A 19,943-nucleotide genomic window follows, 5' to 3' on the forward strand; every position below is an offset into this window, starting at 1 on the left:
TATGAAAAAATGTGAAAAGTCTATTAAAAGCCTTTGAAAAATATCCAAATGAACAGATGAGATATAGCCATGAAGTGGATGATTCTATATCACAGAGATACTAATTCCTCCAAAATTATTTATAAATTTAATATAATTCTAATTTTAAAATTCAACATAAGTCTGATTTTTAAAATCCCTTCAGGGTTTTTCACCGTATTGGAAAACTGATTCTAAAACTTATATTGAAGAGCAAAGGGTCAAGAGCAGACAATTTTGAAGAACAAAGTGCAGTAGAATTACTTACCAGATATCATGACTTTATAAAGTTGTAGAAACTAAGACAGTGTGGTATCCTATTTTATTTTATTTTATTTATTTATTTGGCTACACTGTGTGGCATGCAGGATCATAGTTCCCTGACCAGGGATCGAACCCATGTACCCTGCAGTGGAAGCATGGAGTCTTAACCACTGGACCTCCAGGGAAGTCAGTGTGGTACTGATAAAGAAATAGACTATAGAACTCAGGAACAGATTCACAGATGTATGGAGATCTGATACATCAGAAAGATGCTGTTGCAAATCAACAGGAGAAAAGATGAATAATTCAATAATTGGTGCTGGGGCAAGTGGTTGTCTGTATGGGAAAAAATATTAAATTAGCCTCCTACTTCTCCATACCTAAAACTAAATCCTAGATACATTAAGATTTTAAATATGAAAAGCAGAATTTTCAAAATTTTAGAATAAAACAGAAGATTTTGCTTAATGACCTTGGGGAAAGGAAGTAGTTTTTAAAAAAACACACAGAAACCATAAAGTATAAAGAAAATTGAGATATTTAACTACATTAAAAAATACTTCTATTCAATACTTGATATAATAAGTGAAGTGAAGGATAAGTCAGACTAGAAGAAGATATTTGCAACACATTATTGGCTAAGGATTAGAATTTAACTCTACATATATCAATGCTCATTAATATTTATTTATATGTAAATGTACACTATGTATATAATTAAGTACATGTTTATTCCAATAAAAATAGGCAAAACATATAAAAAGTCATAAGATGATTAATAGTTATAAAATTATGTTTAACTTCACTAACAATAGAGAAGTGCAAATCAAAGCAATAATGACATATTTTATATCCATCAGACTGACCATGTGTAAAAGTCTGACTAATACCAAGTGTCAGCAAGGACATACAGCAAGAAGTTTTGAACACACTTCCAGGGGGAGTGAAGATAGCTACAATCACTTTGAGGAACAAATTTCTCAAAGGCGATGGAGCTGAAGATATGCATGCACTACAACCTAGCAATTCCATTTGTAAGCACATACTCAAGGAAACATATATGAGATTGTTCATTGCAACATTGTAATGGCCAAAAACTGGAACAATTTAAAGGTCCAACATCAAAATAATTGATGGATAAACTATGGTATATTTATACACCAGTGTCACTATACAGCAGTGACACTGCATGAAGTAGAACTTTACAATTTAATTTGCAAAAACACAATGCAGTGGAAAAAAAATCAGTCACAAAAGGATACTTGCCATGTCATTGCATTTATAAGAAATGTAAAAACAATCAAAACAATACCACGTTGTTTGTAAATAAATATATATATATATATATATATATACATGTTACATATAATGATTAAAATGTAGGGAAATCATAAACTCTAAATACAAATACCTCTCAGAAAGAAGGGAGAAGAATGGTGTGGGGAGGGGTACACAGGGGCTGCCCCAATATCTGTAATTTTTGTTTGTTTGGCAACACTGAAGAAAATATGGCAACTGTTAAGATTCGGCAAGAAAGCTTTGCCGGTGCCCCGAGTTGTGGCACTCGGGATCTTCATTGCGGCATGCGGGATCATTAATTGCAGCATGTGGAATCTTTAGTTGCAGCATGCATGTGGGATCTAGTTCCCTGAGCAGGGATCGAACCTGCATTGGGAGCATGGAGTCTTAGCCAGTGGACCACCAGGGAAGTCATGGATCCAAAGGATTCCTGATATTTTTCACTCTGCTTGAAACTGTCCATAATAAAAAGAAAGCAATGTAACAAAGCCTGAATTTTATTAGGAGATTGAAAATCCACACCTAAGATAATAAGGAACAAAACTGATACTGGAGAAACTTGAACCAGTGATTTTCAGATGAACCTGAGGAATTACCCCAGAATGCTGAGAAAAATGTCAAAGAGATTAAAAAATATATGAGAGAAAATAATAGATATGGATGTGGATATAGAGCACAAGGTCCAAACTGAGGGATTATGGGTGTTTCTTTGGTATTTACCAGAATAATGGGAACAGAAATGAGAATCAAAAACATAAAAATATAACTTGCCTGAGCTGGAAAAAAAGCAAGAGAATATATTTTGAAAGGGCTAATATTTCCACTGAAATAAGATCTACACCTAGACATAAACTGGCAAAATTTCGACAGGATAAAGAAAAACTTCAGGAGTCAAGATGGTGATTTCTGTGTAGACAAGCAGTTGGGCAAGTAAAGAAATACTTGATGCTGAAATACATAGTACAGGAGGTGATTTATCCAGATTGTTTCTGGTTTAGTAAAGACAAATTAGGAAGGCAAAGGAAGTTCTACTATCTTCAGAGAGAGTGTGTCTGAACTAAAAAGAATTAAGATACTTTTGATAACCACTAGTTTGTTCTCTATATCTGTAAGCCTATTTCTTTTTTGTTATATTCACTAGTTTGTTTTATTTTTTAGATTCCACATATAAATGATATCATACAGTATTTGTCTTTCTCTAGTAGGGAGAGGAAAGGGGGGAGGAGCAAGACAGAGGTAGGAGGTTAAGAGGTACAAACTATTATGTATAAAATAAATAAGCTACATGGATATATTGTACAACCCAAGGAATATAGCCAATATTTTATAATAACTATAAATGGAACATAACCTTTAAAAATTGTGAATCACTGTGTTGTATACCTGAAACTTATATAATATTGTACATCAACTATACTTCAATAAAAAAAGACAAAATAATTTGGACCAGGTGCTGGGGAGAGGAAGGAATGGAGAATTATTACATTGCTTAATGGACAGAGTTTCTGTCTGAGGTGATGGGAAAAGTTCAAGGGGTAGATGATGGTGACAGTTGTGAACATTGTAAATGAACTTAATGCCACCAAACTGGACACTATAGATGGTGAAAACGGTCAATTTTACGTTATGTATATTTTACCACCATACTAAAATAATAAACGAAAGAAAAAGAATTAAGATACTTTTGAAATATCCTTTTGAACTCCAGTTAAAAAAAATCTCTGGTATTCAATACCAGAATGTATGTTAGGTGTTGGTCTTCAAAATATAGTCAAGGAATTTACTGAATAATTCTAAGGGACATATTATCCCTGCGTCTAATTTTTGAAGGGTTTTCTTTCTGTCAAGTTTGATCATTCCCATAGACATTTCCTGATCATTAAACCACTATTAAAACCACCATTACAGTCAGTATTCACTATAATGCTCAATATTCTTTATATAATGATTTCTTTGGTAATTTCTTCCTGTAACTGTAACCAGAAAAAAAAATTTTTTTCACTGAAAAACCAGTTTGCATCCTTTGGTCAGACATTGAGAGTTCTATAAGACCTTGATTTCTTTCTTGTTTTTGCTAATAGGAAGTTTGGCGTTTAGTGACATCCAGGACTTAACTGTCTCATCTCATACAATTATGTTACCTACCTCTATCTGGTTTCTGATCATCTTATCATATTTCTTTTTAATTAAGGTGTGTGAGTGCGTGTGTGTCAGTGTGTGTGTGTGTGTGTGAATGAGTGTGTGTGTGAGACAGTGTGTGTGTGCATGTGCGTAAATTTCCTCAAAGTGGTATTGTGCATGGGTGAAATACAAATGACTTAAAAATACATTCACTGGGGCTTCCCTGGTGGCGCAGTGGTTGAGAGTCCGCCTGCCGATGCAGGGGACACAGGTTCGTGCCCCAGTCCGGGAGGATCCCACGTGCCGCAGAGCGGCTGGGCCCGTGAGCCATGGCCGCTGAGCCTGCGCGTCCGGAGCCTGTGCTCCGCAGTGGGGACAGGCCACAACAGTGAGGGGCCCGCGTACCACAAAAAAAAACAAAAAACAAAAAACATTCACTGTACATCTCATACCTGTGACTCATTCATTCTGCAAATGGACGTTTGTACCTCTTCACCTCTCTTACCTGTTTCTTTGCCCCCCGCTTCCCCTCCCCTCTGGCAACCACTTGTGTGTTCTCTGTATCTGCAACTCTGTTTTGTTATGTTTGTTCGTTTGTTTTTGATTTTTAGATTCTGCATGTAAGGCAGACAGTAACTGTTTTTCTCTGTCTGACGTATTTCATTTAGCATAATACCTTCTAGGTCAGGTAACATTTTTGTATGGTGACACATCATAACTAGACGTGTGTCGAGTCCCTATGGTGTGTGAGGAACTAACATAGTATTGTAGGTCAATTTCAGTTCAAACACAAACAAACAAACTCATAGAAAAAGAGATCAGAATTGTGTTAACAGAGGTGGGGACTGAGGGAGGGGGACCTGGATAAAGGCAATCAAAGTGTACAAACTTCCAGTTTGTACAAATAAGATAAATAAGTACGAGGGGTGTGATGGACAACATGATAAATCTAATGAACACTGCTGGATGTCATATGTGAAAGTTAGTAAGAGAGTTAAGTCCTGAGTTCTCATCACAAACAAAATTTTTTCTATTTTTTTAAATTTATATTTTGTGTCTGTATGAGATGATAGATGTTCACTAAACTTACTGTGATAATCTTTTCACGAGGTATGTGAGGCAAATCATTATGCCTCACACCTTAAACTTACACAGTGTTGTATGTCAATTATATCTCAATAAAACTGGAAGAAAAAAAATACATTCCAATATCTTGAGTAAACTCACATTCCCAAAGCCTGCATGGCCCCAGAAGACAGCCATATTGTGGACAAGACTGTTGGTGATAACTAAGCTGGGGAGGTCCCATCATGATGAAAACAACTCCTACTTTGTCAATATTGTCATGGGAGCAGAGCCAGTCTTGAATCAGGGAAGGCAGTCTGACTTTGATCCTCAATCCGACCCACAATCCTGCCCAACAATTAATCGAAAACTCCATAAAGAGCCTGTGACAGAAGCAAGCCAGCCTCTCTCTGGGTCATGAGATTAGTTGTGCCCAAGAAACCTTTTCAAAATGAATGAAAACAAGAGTAATCTGTTCTCATTGTCAGTAGACATCGTGGCATATTGATAAAACCAAGGCACAGAGAGTCGAGGTGGAGCCGGGGTGCCCTGAGAGTTTCCAAGCACTGAAGGCTCACAAACTTTTCTCCATGAGACAGAAAATCATGAAATGCCAACGCTGAGAATTCACTGAATGGAATTATCCAGTGGAATTGCCATGGGTCGCTTTCTAAGGGAAGAATTTCTGCAGAGTTTTGAAACCTACACCTTGAGAAGATACCACCTAGAATCTGCTGAGCAAGGGAAGAGAAGGAAGTGACAGAGCAGGCAGCCTCCTGGGCACAGCGGGTGTAGCTGGGATCCATCTTCCGGGATGGAGGCCTCATGCTGTGAAGTCAAGAGCGGTAAGGGAGAGAGGTTGGCTGGGGCTAGACCATGGAAGATACTGAACGTTGAGCTAAGGAGTGTGGCCTTTAGCCTGCAAACAAGGAGGGGCAGGAGAGCAACACGCTAATGAAGCTGGTTTTACATTACCCAACACGGGGTGCAGGGGAGGTTCTACCTCCTCCCTCTGCACCCCTGTATCTTTTGGCCTCCTTCATACCCTTGAAGATCTCCCTCATCACTCAACCCAGAAATCCTTCTGCCTGGATTCTCCTGTTCCTATTCCTCTGTCCCTTTGGAGAAATCCCACTCGATTCTTCCCAGCCATGCCCAGTGTGACCTCACTGTGGAATCTTTGCCAACCCACCTCTCAGTTCCCACACCCACAAAATCAATCGCTCCCCTTCCCCACGTGCAGAGCACCTCCGTATCGCGCACGCCACGTGTCTGTTCACTGGATTGGATCCTGAACCCTGGAAAACAAGGACTGGCTCAACTCTGACAAGGGTGTGGTAAAAATAACTATTTGTGGAATTAGTGGCTGATCCTTTTGGGGGCTTCTATACAGAATCCACCCTCACTCCATGCCGTTCAGTGCTGATATGTCATTTATATGAAACTATTCAAGTTCCTTATATATCTGATTCAGTATTATTCTAGCTGCACATTTTAAACCCATTAGTGGCGAGTAAAAATAACTCCCTGGGGCCTGACCACAGTTTTCAAAAATGGAACCAAATGGATGAAAATATAAAGCTCTGAATTTAGCATCGGTGAGTATTGTTCGATGAGACATCTGCACATACACACATGTATTTCTAGATATGTTTGTGTGCTCTGGGCTGCAGTACAAATTGTATATTCTTATTGTGTGCTGCAGTCCAAAAAAGTTTGAGAAAAAGTCTTCACTGGAGTTGATTTTTTGAATGTCAGTTAATTTTCCAGCCTGATTGCCATTTTATTTTGAGCAAGGCTTAGATTTTCTAATTTTATTTTTGTCTTGTAATAGGATTTCTCAGCCTCGGCACTACTGACATATGGGGCTGGATCACTTTCTGGTGTGTGTGTGTGCGCGTTGTGACGGTGGGGTTCTGTGTGTTGTCGGCTGTTTCGCAGCATCCCTGGCCTTTCCCCGCAAGATGCCAGGAGCACCTTCCCCCCAGCTGAGACAGCCAAACATGCCTCCAGGGGCTGCCAAGAGCCCTGTAGGGGGCAAAATCACCCTCAGTTGAGAACTATACCCTATGGTGCCCCAAATAATAGCCCATTGCAACAGAAGATCTCCCTACAGATTCTTAATCTCCATCAGGTTTACAACAAGGTCCCTGTAGACCACGGTCTGACTGCACAGAATGCTAACGGTCTAAGCACAGGATTTCCACTGGGGGGTGTGCAGCAGGACCCAGAATGTGTTCAGGGTCAGAAGGTGTTCTTGGAAGCACCAAGAGAAGAGAAGGAATCCCAGCACTTCTGGCTGAAAGACATAAAGCCTTGCAACGGAAGAAGCGTCTCAGAAAACTCACGTGCAATGTCTGCACCTGGGACCATGGAGACAACAGTCCCCCTGCTCTAAAAAGGAGCTACAGGCATCCAGAAGATGGGTGAGAAATTAAGCATCAGATGGTAAGAAGTGGCACTGCTCTTACACGGAAGGGCCCAACCACGCAGGCAAGTGGTGTCTCTGCACAGAAAGGAGGGTAGGAAATGCCAGGAATCCTGGACAGAGAGTCCTGTGAATCTAACACTCACGGCAACTAACTGTGACCTAGAACTAGTCATATAATCTGGTGATAGCTCAGCTCCTTATCAGAAAATTGTGGAAGTTTGGCTAGGTCCTTAAACAACCTGCTGGTTCCAAAACTCCATGATTTTGGTTTGGCTCTCTACCTTTTCTTTTCATATATATTCTCCTTCGAACAATATATTGCCTCTCTATTCATCTCCCTTCCTCTCTGCTGGGGTCCACACACCATAGCCATAGTGATCATGTTCAAAATGTAGATCAGATCAGATCATTCTGCTGCTCGAAACACTTCAAGATCTTTGCAACTAACTTGGAATAAAATCCAAAGTCCTCACCAGAACCTACAAAACTGGACATGATCTGACCCCTGGCCTCTGGCTACCTTTCTGACCTCATTTCCTAACATTCGTCTCACTTACCATATTCCTTACTGTTTGTAGAATATCCCAAGGCTGCTCTCACCGCAGGACCTTTGCACTTGCTGCTCCCCCCCACAAGGAGGGACTCTGCTCAAACCTCTTTTTAAGAGAAGGCTTCCTTGGTAACCTATTCCAAACAGCAGCTCCTGCATCCTCTATGCCCTCTCACCCCATCTCTTTTCCTCTTAACACTTAACATTAAAGGTATATTATTTATGTAGGATAATGTAGTAAGTATTTATTTTATTATCTACTTATTTACTGAGACTGATTCTCCCACATATAAGCTCCATGAAGGCAGAGACTGTCTATCTTACTTACTGCTAAGAACCCAGCACCCAGAAACTGCCTGGCATATCATTGGTATTAAATACACATTTTAAAAAATGAATTGGCAGGAATTCCCTGGTGGCACAGTAGTTAAGAATCCACCTACCAACGTAGGGGACACGGGTTCGAGCCCTGGTCCGGGAAGATCCCACATGCCGCGGAGCAACTAAGCCCGTGCACCACAACTACTGAGCCTGAGCTCTAGAGCCTGCGAGCCACAACTACTGAGGCCACCTGCCACAACTACTGAAGCCCGCGTGCCTAGAGCCCCTGCTCCACAACAAGAGAAGCCACAGCAATGAGAAGCCCACAGCACGGCAACAAAGAGTAGCCCCCGCTCACCTCAACTAGGGAAAGCCCACATGCAGCAACAAAGACCCAAAATTAAAAATAAATAAATAAATACATTTATTTAAAAAAATGAATTGGCAAATGAATGTTTAAACAAGAGAAATAATCACTGTAGACTCAGAAACTAAATTCTTTACTTTCTTGAGCATCACCAAAACATTTTCCAGATTAATGTAAATAATTACCAGTGGTGATATCTGATGCAAAAACAATCAAAAATTTGGCCCGACTTAACTTCCAGTCATTTGCAGTTTTTCTTCTCTCTCACTCTTCTGTTTTTCATTGTTTAAATTCTTTCTGAATTTCGCAGCCCTTTATTTCATTTTATTTTAGAGATAAATTTATTGTATCAGTTATTTTTACCATTAGGGCTCAGCACTGATTAGAAGTAAGATATTATAAACGTCTCAGATCACTGAAGCGACTTCAGTTTCTGCCTGTGAACTTTTCTTTCCATCGCAAGAACTAAAATCTAAAATTAGCTGCCCTCCCCCATTTCGGTGGGACTAGTTAACCACGGAAGAAGTCAGTCGTCTGAGGCAACATAATGGAACCTCTCTGTTTTGTCCTCATCTCAACCACCACAAGGGACTCCAAACTGATTCTAAAGGGCTCTTCGGGCTCTGAAAGTCTGTGAACTATCGCCATCTGCTGGGTGACTTGTGAACTACCATCACCTGGGGATCCGTCTTCGTCCTTCCTCCCGAGGAGCAGTTGGTCATTCCCTACTGCTTGTGATCCTCAGAATCTGTGGGTCTCTGGAATCCCACCATGACGACGTGATCAAGACTACTGATGGGAGAAACATTTCACTGGGCCAAAGTGGACATACATTTACCTTTTAAAATATGGTAAATGGTACGGTTGGAGTTAGATGGCAACACTAATGACTCTCCATGCAGGTGGGAAGGGGAAGCTGGAACCACCAAAACCTCCAATATGAGACCTAAGCTTCAAAACTAGATAGTTTCATCCTTACGGCAGGTGATTCTTCTTTAAGATTTTGTCTCAAAAGTGTGTATGAACACCACGCTTTAGTACGGATACTATCAAAACATTTAATAATGGTTAGAATAGCAGGAAGAGAGTTGGGCTTCAAATGCCATCCGTAGTGCAACTTGGCTGCACACATTGGTCTACCCGTGGATAAACATTAGGGAGAGACAACTAAAAGTCCTGACCCGCCCTCCTTCACAGAGATATCAAAGGGGTAAATGCAAACTTGGACAAGCCAAAAGGTAAGTAAGGGAACCATCAAGTGGCCCAGTTTTGTATATAATAGTGAAACAATGTAAAAGCCCATCAATAAAAAATTAGTTAAATAAATGGTAGAGATTTACAATGATATATACTGTGGTCACTAACATTAATGATGTAGATCTATATTAATCTATGTTTAAAGATGTATACAGTATTTTGTTATACAGAAAAAGTATATGTTCTATGATCTCATACTGGAGTTTTAAAAATTCTGGATGATGATATACCAAAATGTTAATAGTGGTTATGTTTGGATGCTGAGATTAGAGATAATTTTCATCTTGATTTTTTTTTGTTTTGCATTTTATATGTTGTTCTTTTTTTTTTTTCTAATAATAAGTATGGTTTACTTTTACTATCTAGAGACAACAAAAAAGCTATTTCTGCTTTGGGATTATTGCAGAGGTTTCATTAATCAGTCTCCCTGCTCTTGCCTTTGCCCAGCTACAGTCCTTCTTTCACATACCAGTGAGGAGTGATTTTGTTGAAACCTAAGTAAGGTCTTTTTGCCCCTCTGGTCAAGCCCATCCTGCCTCCCAACTCTCCCAGTCTTCCCATCTCTTTCCGAGAAAAAGCAAAGTCCAATGGCCTCCACTGGCCTCCAAGGTCCTAATCAGCCTCCACCGACTGTGACCTCCCTCTCTGACCTCATCTTCTACCTCACATCCCCCTAACCCAGCCACACAGGCAGCCCTGCTCTTCTGTGAACAGCCCGGGATGCTCCTGTAACGAGGCCTCAGCGTTTAGCTGGAGAGCTCTCCCCCCGGGTGGATGGACAGATGATAGATCTATCGATCCAGGTTTATCACCCCGTCCTTACTCAGATGTCACCTTCTCAGGAGGCTTTCTCTGACTGCCCATCCCCTTCCTTGTTTCGTTATTCTCCACGGCCCTTTCACCACCTGACACACTATTTACATGTTTAACGTTATCTGTTCACCTTCCGTCTGCCCTGACTAGAACGTAAGGTCTGTGAGGTCAGGGATTCCTTTTGTCTGCTTTGTTCACGGCTGAATCCCCAGCATCTGAAACAGTACCTGGCACAGAGTGGGCATGAAATATTTGTTTGAAAGAGGAAACGGAGATATCATAAAATAACTTGAGAAACTGATTCTTTAGAAAATAGGAATCCCACTAACATTAGGAATCAAGTTGAAAACAAAGTGATCACCAAACTGGGTTCTTGTCCAGGATCTTCCACCGAGTGACCTTGAGAGGGCTGCCGGGGTGTTCTGGGCCTCAGTTCCCTCATGTGTTGAATTGTGGTCCTTTCCAGCTCCATGAGTTTACAAACCCTCAGTAAACGAATATTAGCTGTGAGACCTCATCATCTCCTATGTTCAAGGAAATAAGTTGCCAGCTACGAATTGGCACTTGCCATCTACCTCTACGAGGATTAAATCACGAGCCGCTGCAGCCTCTGACCTTCAACAACTCCTGAAAGGAGTTCAGGCTGGAGATCAGGAATGAGGCACTCTGTGCTCCGGGAAAACCTGGCAGAAAAGGCCTTCAGTTAGTTAGATATTCTCAGGAGAAAATTTGATGTGCCCCATTCTTGCATCTCCTCGTATCTAGAAAAGCACGAAAACCCTTCAAGGTGACGTCTGCTCCTCGTGACCAGCAGTAGCCTTCATGAGGTTAGCAGTAGCCTTCTGCAAAAAGTACGCGCTTGACTGCATGTACTCCCCCTTCACCAGAATCACATGTATACTGACCTCCCCCGCTTACCTCTTTGGAGCAGTTTCTCAGAGTTATCTGAAATGCTGTCTCCCAGGCTATAGTCCTCACTTTGCCCCAAATAAAACTTAACTCATAACTCTCACGTTGTACATTTTTTTTTCAGTCAACAAAGCTAAATAGGCAAAGATGAACGAGATAAGATCTGTGCTCTCTGAGAGCGAAAGACCAAAGATAATCAATATTCTTGCAATCCACCAAAAGGCACCATCGTTTTATTATGGGAGATGATCCTATTACTTCTTATGGGAGATTCCTCCCTCTGATCCACCTCTGCCCTGGGCCCTGGGAGACAGACTTGTCTAGCTTCCTACTGTGTCTGCCCAGCCAGAGGCCCCAGGAGGGGAGTGAAGGAGGGAGGAAAAGAGTCAGAGTGTTGGTCCTCCTACTTCCTCCCTAGGTGGTTGTCACGGGACACGTGTGTGAAGGTCGCAGCACTTGCCCTCCCTGTCTGTCTCCAGACACTGAATTGCCCCCTCTTGGTTTCCTTACACCTACTCAAACTTTTGCAAATAGTCCCTTCGCTAAACTCACTTCAAATTACCAAACTGCATGAGCCCCTGCTCCCCCTGGGAGCCTGGTGACACCTGAGATCATGAGAAAAGTCACCTCTTCTCCCTTCGTTGCTTCTTACTTGCACAAATCTGTTTCCTATGTGGTTGCATAATCAGACGAGATCCACCAGACTCAGCCAGTGTGCACGGTGTCCCTCCCACACGTCTGTCACTGGGTCAAGCTGATTTCCTACAGCCCCTTCTCTGTGCCAAACCACGAATGCCACCCTCCTTCCTCATCAGAGCACCTAAGTGACTCAGGGATTTAGATGCTAAGAAATAATCCCAATGGAGAATTGTGGACGAGCAAGAAGTGCTCCAAAGAGCAGAAAAGATTACCATGAAATGATGAGTATAAAGGAAGGAGAACAAAACGAATAATAAGCAAGTAGGAGGAAACAAAAGGAAAAATAGTTAAGACTATTTGTGTATTACTTCAATATGCTAACGTTTAAAAATCCATCGAGATGGAGTGAATAAATAGCATATTCACCGTGTGGCTGCGAAACACTAGCTGACCGATCAAAGAGATGCTACAGTTGAAACTAGAGCACCGTGAGTGCCATTTCTTTAGAAAATTACGTTTTCCTATCATTTGTTTTAGTCTTTCATCCATACGAAAGATTTTTACCAGAGGCGGTAAGATATCGGTGCAACGATGATAAGTAAACGTATAGTAACGCAGGATGTATAAAGGTCTCAGAAGAGCAATTAATAGGTAGCAGGTATTTAAGCAGCAAAGTGAACCACTCCCTTTAGAACCAATAAAGTTGCACAAATGAGTGTTCCTCAGCTTTACCAGCATCGTGGCGTCAGCAAGTCAATGGAGCGGTTACCTTGGAGGGCACCTGAGTGTAAAGTCACACTTGAAATTATGCATATGCACAAACTGCACATTTAAAACGCAGACTTGTCTAGGCGAGGAGTGAACCAAATGATTTCTTCCTCTTCCTGTTCGCTTTTTCATCTTACGTTCTAAAGATTTACAAATCCACGAAGCTCGCCAGTTTACAGGCCCAGCCCAAGCCCCTGGAGTAACACCAAGCAATGCCTCTTCTCTCTCCTCTCTCTCTCTCTCTCTGTTAACAGCAGTACAAACCTGTCTGAATATAGTTAGGTTGCAGGCTCTCCAGGTCTCTTATTTATTTCAGAACATTCATGTGAAAATTAAATGGCAGGGATTTCTATTAAGGGGACAATTTCCTTAGTATGCACTAATTGATTCCTTCCAATTTTGACAAAATTACTACCAAAGAGAGGATTTCCCAGACTTCCTGGAGAATCTCCTAAAATTTGGGAGATAAGCCCCAGCAATGTACTACAGAGGTCAACAAACTACATCTCACAGGCCAAATCTGGAAGACCACCTGTTTTTGTACTGGTGAAATATATTCATTTCTAGGCCCAAGATGAAGCCGCTTCTGCCAGGGTTGCCACATCAGTAAACCAAAACTTTCATGTCCCTAAAATGTTCCACTCAACCAAAAATACAGCCTACAGGCACACCTCGCTTTGTTGTGCTTCACTTTATTGCATTTTGCAGATATTGCATTTTTTACAAATTGAAGGTTTGTGGCAACCCTGCGCCGAGCAAGTCTATTGCCACCATTTTTCCAACAGCATTTTCTCACTTCGTATCTCTGTGTCACATTTTGACATATCTTGCAAGCTTTTAAAGTTTTTCATTATTATTATACTTGTTATGGTGATCAGTGGTCTTTGATGTTACTATTGTAATGGGGGGTGGTCACGAATTGTGCCCATGTAAGACGGTGAACTTAATCGATAGATGTGTGTGTTCTGACTGCTCCATTGACCAGCTGTTCCCCCATCTCTCTCCTTTCCCTCAGCCTCCCTATTTCCCGAGACACAACAGTGAGATTAGGCCAATTAATAAACCTACAATAGTCTCAAAGTGTTCAAGTGAAAGGAAGAGTCACATGTCTCTCGCTTTAAATCAAAAGCTAGAAATGATTGAGCTTAGTGAGAAAGCCATGTCTAAAGCTGAGATAAGCCCAAAGCCAGGCCTCTTGTGCCAAACGGGCAGCCAAGTTGTGAATCAAAAGAAAAGTTCTTGAAGGACATTAAAAGTGCTACTCCAATGAACACACAAATGATAAAGCAAAACAGTGTTATTGCTGATGTGGAGAAGTTTTAGTGGTCTGGAGAGAAGATCAAACCAGCCACAACATTCCCTTAGGTCAAAGCCGAATCCAGAACAAGGCTGAGAGGTGAGGAAGCTGCAGAAGAAAAATCTGAAGATAGCAGAGGTTAGTTCATGAGGTTTACAGAAAGAAGCTGTCTCCATAACATCAAAGTGCAAGGTGAAGCAGCAGGTGTTGATATAGAAGCTGCAGCAAGTTATCCAGAAGATCTAGCTCAGGTCATTAATGAAGGTGGCTACACTAAACAACAGATACTCAATGTGGATGAAACAGCCTTATATTGGAAGAAGATGCCATCTAGGAGCTTCATAGCTAGAGAAGAGAAGTCAATGCCTGGCTTCAAAGCTTCAAAGGGCAGGCTGACTCTCTTTTTAGGGGTTAATGCAGCTGGTGACTTGAAGTTGAAGCCAATGCTCATTTATCATTCTGAAAATCCTAGGGCCCTTAAGAATTGTGCTGAATCAACTCTGCCTGTGCTCTATAAATGGAACAACAAAGCCCAGATGACAGCACATCTGCTGACAACATGGTTTACTAAATATTTTAAGCCCACTGTTGAGACTTACTGCTCAGAAGAAAAAAAAAAAAAAAGATTCCTTTCAAAATATTACTGCTCACTGACAATGCACCTGGTCACCCAAGAGCTCTGATGGAGATGGACAAGATTAATGTTGTTTCCAAAATAGTGTGAACTGGACTGGGGGGTTGGGGATAAGTGCGGGTCTGTCCAGTCAGGTTTGTACATGATTTTAAGCAGTTCTCGTCTCATCCTAAGGAACACAGGAAGCCATTTACAAGCTCAAAGTCATGGGATGACAAAGTATTAGAAAAGACACAATATGGGCACATCTGTGAATACAAACAAGCACAAACCCTGAACTGGAGAGCTGCTGCCAGTGTATAGAGTGGTGGGCAATTTACATAACACAGCGGCACCTCCCTCCCTATTTATTTCATTCCTAACAATCAATACATTTCATTGTCTCTTTATAAAAAAAAAAAAGATTAATGTTGTTTCATGCCTGCTAACATAGCATTCATTCTGCAGCCCATGGATTAAAAAGTTACTTTGACTTGTTTTATTATTTAAGAAATACATATTGTGAGGCTCTACCTGCCATAGATAGTGATTTCTCTGATGGATCTGGGCAAAGTAAATTGAAAACCTTCTAGAAAAGATTCACCACCCTAGATGTCATTAAGAACATTCATGATTCATGGGAAGAGGTCAAACTATCCACATTCACAGGAGTTTGGAAGAAGTTGATTCCAACCCTCATGGATGACTTTGAGGGGTTCAAGACTTCGGTGGAGGAAGTAAATGCAGAAGTGGTAAAATTAGCAAGAGAACTAGAATTAGATGTAGAGCCTGAAGATGTGGCTAAATTACTGCAGTCTCATGATAAAACTTTAACTGATGAGGAGCTGCTTCTTATGGATGAACAAAGAAAGTGATTTCTTGAGATGGAATCTATTCCTGATGAAGATGCTGTGAAAATTGTTGAAATGACAACAAAGAATCAGCAGATGAATGGATAAAGAAGATGTGGCACATATATACAATGGAATATTACTCTGCCATAAAAAGAAACAAAATTGAGTTATTTGTAGTGAAGTGGATGGACCCAGAGTGTGTCATGCAGAGAAAAGTACGTCAGAAAGAGAAAAACAAATACCATATGCTGACACATATATATGGAATCTAAAAAAAAAAGGTTCTGAAGAACCTAGGGGCAGGATAGGAATAAAGATGCAGACGTAGAGAATGAACTTGAGGACACAGGGAGGGGGAAGGGTAAGCTGGGACAAAGTGAGAGAGTGACATGGACATATATACACTACCAAATGTAAAATAGATAGCTAGTGGGAAGCAGCCGCATAGCACAGGGAGATCAGCTTGGTGCTTTGTGACCACCTAGAGGGGTGGGATAGGGAGGGTGGGAGGGAGATGCAAGAGGGAGGAGATATGGGGATATATGGATACGTACAGCTGATTCACTTTGTTATACAGCAGAAACTAGCACACCATTGTAAAGCAATTATACTCCAATAAAGATGTTTAAAATTTTTTAAATATTACATAAACTTAGCTGATAAAGTAGCAGCAGGGTTTGAGAGGATTGACTCCAATTTTGAAAGAAGTTCTGCTGTGGGTAAAATGCCATCATATAGCTTTGCATGCTACAGAGAAATCGACCGTGAAAAGAACAGTCAATCAATGCTGCAAACTTCATTGTGTCTTATGTTAAGACATTGCCTCAGCCACCACCAGCCTGATCAGTCAGCAGCCATCGACACCGAGGCAAGACCCTTCACCAGCAGAAAGATTACAACTCACTGCAGGCTCAAATTGATGACTAGCATTTTTTAACAGTAAAGTATTTTTTAATTAAGGTACTTAAATTGTTTTTTTTTAGAGATAATGTCCTTTGCATACTTAATAGATTACAATACTGTGTAAACATAACTTTTATATGCACTGGGAAACCAAAAGATTCCTGTGACTCGAGTTATCGTGATTACTTGCTTTACCATGATAGTCTGCAACCCAACCAGCAGTGTCTCGAGATCTGCCTGTATCCAGTCAGCCAGTCTCCAGATGCCAAGGCAACTCTGAGCTCTGTACTCATGTCCTTCTTCTCTCTTCATTTTCTGCTTTTTTCTTCCTTGTTCCTCATTCTTTATCCTATAAAAGCTTCCCGCCTCCTGCCTCATTTTGCAGTCCTCTGGTCCTTTGAGAATGGACACTGCTTACTTCATGAAATGTTTAAGTTTGTTTGTATTACCTAAATTGTCTTCTTTAATCATTTTTAACAGTATACAAGTTAAGAAGGGTTTTTATATTCTTAAATAGCTGAAAAAGGTTAAAAAGGGAATAATCCTTTGTGACACGTAGAAATTATATGAAATGCAACTTTTTGTGTCCATTGATAAAGTTTTATTGGAACACAGTCACACACATTATTTATTGTCTATGGCTGCTTTCACGCTACAACAGCAAAGGTGACACAAAAGTCCCAAAATATTTACTATCTTGCACTTCGCAGAAAAAGCTGCTGACCCTGTCTAAGTAAAAGTCTAGTTTTTGGAAGGTTAAAATCAAACAAACAAAAACTAGAGGTACAGTACTATAACTCTGCAGGGTTTTGTTTTTCTCTTTGCCTGAATCCAGGATGTCCTTGAGCGGTGAGAGACGTGAAATTATATTGTTAGTGTAGTTCATTGTGCCTAGCAGTTTTAATTCTCTGATGTCTTCTAAATCTGCAGTCTTTTAAAACTAACTAACCAACCAACCAAAAGCCATCCTAATGATTCTACTTGACTTAACTCATGTGGTCTCTTCTGTTCTTCCACTTCTGTCAGGGAAGTTTTCGCTCCTGACCCTTGGTTCCTAAAATCTAACATTCTAATGACTTCAAGTCCCAAGAGCACAGCTCAGGGCACAGAGTCATAAAGAAAAAGCAATAGACCAGCTGGTGGTCACCCAGGTCAATTATACCATCCTTCAGTAACTATGTGAGGAAACGAGTATCAACCTCTCCTTCATCTTGATAAGTGGACTGACATCATAATCTTTGTTTCACATGTATTTTCCTCAAAATAATCTTGAGAAGTAGAAAATATCACCTGCCTCAGACATTACTGTGCCCATTTTAGAGATGAGGATACTGAGGCCCAGGGAGATTAAGTGACTTTCCAAGAAGGTCTCACAACAAGGTTATTATCCCTTTGTGTCTGTCCAAGAAGACAGCTCTCCAGGCGCAGCCATGGCTGCCAGATTCTGCCCTGTCCAAAGGTACTGTGTTTGGGGGCAGTAAGAAGGTTTCAAGGGTTGCCGAGGACTTTCCACAGACATGGACCAAAGGAGGCAGCAGGTTGTATGGAAGCTGCAGGAGGGTGATGATAAGTCACGGGGATTTTGGAAGAAGCTACTTCCAGTCCCTGCCTGAATGTTCCTCCCACCCCTAGGGATGCCACTGCCTTCTGCCCCCACTTGCTTCCCCTCTGCTCACAGCTGCAGGCATTTCAGGGCACTGCCACCAAATAGGGGCCCTTCCTAGTGACTGGGGATAAAGGAAATCTATTTTGTGGCTACATATATGAGAAACCAGGAGACCCAGCCACGCCAAGCTGGTCTCTGGAGAGGCAGGCAATTTAAAACAAGGGTCCAAATCTCAGAGCAAAACTAGGTCAGATTCACACATGGACACTTGTATGACAAAAGGACATAAACAGATACACACCCAACAACAGCTGAACAGAGCAATGTCTGAGTAAGCAGGACCGCAGAGACAAGAAAAGGGGGATGGGGTAGTGGGGGAGGCAAAGAACATGATGGAATCAGGTTTATTGTAGAAATTTGTTTGATTGGGGTCAAGGAGGGTTGTCTCAGCTCAGCAGAAGAGGAAGTTTCGGAAACTGTTGAAGAAAATGGATTGTGGGGAGAAGAGTATGTCAAAGACCAAACTCCAACCAAACACCTCTCACACCTCCCTACACAATCTCTAAGGATCTGAGACCATAATTAGACTCATGAGGACCAGAGGGAAAATGTACTCTAACTTAGCATGGAAATGTTAAAGTTTATTCTAATGATCAAGAAAGAACACAGGAGTACATTTACCATTGCAACAAAAAGAAGAAAATACCTAGGAATAAACCTACCTAGGGAGACAAAAGACCTGTATGCAGAAAACTATAAGACACTGATGAAAGAAAGTAAAGATGATACAAACAGAGGGAGAGATATACCATGTTCTTGGATTGGAAGAATCAATATTGTGAAAATGACTATACTACCCAAAGCAATCTACAGATTCAATGTAATCCCTATCAAATTAACAATGGCATTTTTTTTACAGAACTAGAACGAAAAAAATCTTAAAATTTGTATGGCGACACAAAAGACCCCAAAGAGTCAAAGCAGTCTTGAGGGAAAAAATACGGAGCTGGAGGAATCAGACTCCCTGACTTCAGACTATACTACAAAGCTACAGTAATCAAGACAATATGGTACTGGCACAAAAACAGAAATATAGATCAATGGAACAGGATAGAAATCCCAGAGATAAACCCATGCACCTATGGTCAACTAATCTATGACAAAGGAAGCAAAGATATACAATGGAGAAAAGACAGTCTCTTCAATAAGTGGTGCTGGGAAAACTAGACAGCTACATGTAAAAGAATGAAATTAGAACACTCCCTAACACCACACACAAAAATAAACTCAAAATGGATTAGAGACCTAAATGTAAGCCTGGACACTATAAAACTCTTAGAGGAAAACAGAGAAAGAATACTCTTTGACATAAATCACAGCAAGATCTTTTTTGATCCACCTACTAGAGTAGTGGAAATAAAAACAAAAATAAACAAATGGGACCTAATGAAATGTAAAAGCTTTTGCAAAGCAAAGGAAACTACAAACAAGACAAAAAGAAAACCCTCAGAATGGGAGAAAATATTTGCAAATGAATCAATGGACAAAGGATTCATCACCAAAATATATAAACCGCTCATGCAGCTCAATATTAAAAAAGCAAACAACCCAATCAAAAAATTGGCAGAAGACCTAAATAGACATTTCTCCAAAGAAGACATACAGATGGCCAAGAAGCACATGAAAAGCTGCTCAACATCACTAATTATTAGAGAAATGCAAATCAAAACTACAATGAGGTATCAGTTCACACTGGTTAGAATGGGCATCATCAGAAAATCTACAAACAACAAATGCTGGAGAGGGTGTGGAGAAAAGGGAACTCTCTTGCACTGTTGGTGGGAATGT

The 19,943-nt window shown here is 40.8% G+C and overlaps 1 protein-coding gene and 1 pseudogene across 2 annotated transcripts in view; one reads left to right on the forward strand and one right to left on the reverse strand.

Moving 5' to 3' along the window:
- Positions 1–19,943, reverse strand: part of EGFLAM (EGF like, fibronectin type III and laminin G domains) — a 170,659-nt gene that overhangs the window by 60,501 nt on the left and 90,215 nt on the right. The gene's annotated exons all lie outside the window — the stretch shown is intronic.
- On the forward strand, positions 1,272–16,506 carry LOC125963816 (tigger transposable element-derived protein 1-like; annotated as a pseudogene).

Source organism: Orcinus orca, chromosome 3, assembly GCF_937001465.1.
Source record: "Orcinus orca chromosome 3, mOrcOrc1.1, whole genome shotgun sequence".
NCBI classification, from domain to species: domain Eukaryota; kingdom Metazoa; phylum Chordata; class Mammalia; order Artiodactyla; family Delphinidae; genus Orcinus; species Orcinus orca.